Raw genomic sequence first — 1,372 nt, 5'->3', positions numbered from 1 at the left:
TGCTGTTTGAATTGGATTAGAAAGTCTGGGCCTGGTGTTTTGTTAGAATTATCCGATCCACTTAACATGATATAAAATATGCCTTTAGAGTTTTTCTTACTGTGTAATACTACTATTTGCGTTAAAGAGGTGACAATCAATCAGAATTACTATTGTGAATTTATCTGAGGCCTCGAGAAAACACAGTAATTTAGTGTCTACTTTCCACACTAGTAAAAAGCATATAAAATATGTGCCGTCTAATTTAAATTACAGGAGTGGCTTCACATGTTACAGATAATCCAGTTGAAATGTAGCTGAACAAAAGAAAAAGTCCATATTTTCATATCAAGGCTGTGACTCATATCAAATTCAACTAAAAAAATGGGAGGATATCTGGAATGAGCTCCCCCTAATCCTTGCTTTAAAAAAACACAAAACTGATTTCACCGGAACGCAACAGATGGGCTGCTTACCGACTTCCAATAGAAAATTCATGGCTGATCTAGTAAACTAGATAAATGATAAGATACACCGTTATTGATTCCCAGCGGGGGAAAACTGTGGAATGACATTAAGTCTACATTTAATTGGCACAAAGAGATACAGTAAATTGATATCACTGTGATCTAAAAGAGTAGTTTGATATTTTTTATGAAATATCCTGATTTGTTTTCCTGCTGAGAGTCAGATGAGAATGTTGATCATAACTCTCATGGTCGCTCTTGTGATTCGAGGCTAAAGCCTGTTAGCTTAGCATCACTCTCATGGTCAGTCTTGTGATACGAGGCTAAAGCCTGTTAGCTTAGCATCACTCTCATGGTCGCTCTTGTGATACAAGGCTGCAGCCAGTTGGCTTAGCATCACTCTCATGGTCGCTCTTGTGATACAAGGCTGCAGCCAGTTAGCTTAGCATCACTCTCATGGTCGCTCTTGTGATACAAGGCTGCAGCCAGTTAGCTTAGCAGCAAGTAAGATCATTGAGTTTTTGTACGGATTAATCAAGTGAAAATATGAAGCTGACTTTGTTTAGCGGTCACTGAGCCAAGCTTGGTTTTACGTCAACCTTAAGCTAACCGCTAAGCGCTGCCTGGTTCTTCTCATCTAACTCTCGGTAAGAAAAGCACATTTTGCTGATTTTTCTCAAATGTTAAACTGTTCCTTTAGCTTTTATGAAGGAGTTTCAAGCATGAAGTTCATCCATGCCAGAGAATGAGTCTCCTCTCTGTTAATAACATGACACACGAGCTGATGATTTGTGCAGAAGTTAGCTGACAAACCAATGGAGCCTCCACGCTTATATAAACAATGCTGATTGTGGTAGTGTCAATAAATACACAACTTCCAACACCCCGACACCTGCGTTGTCTCTTAGAAACCCACTAAAATGTGA

The sequence above is a fragment of the Gasterosteus aculeatus genome, chromosome 1, assembly GCF_964276395.1.
Source record: "Gasterosteus aculeatus chromosome 1, fGasAcu3.hap1.1, whole genome shotgun sequence".
Taxonomy (NCBI): Eukaryota; Metazoa; Chordata; class Actinopteri; order Perciformes; family Gasterosteidae; genus Gasterosteus; species Gasterosteus aculeatus.
Note: the sequence above shows the minus strand (reverse complement) of the source record.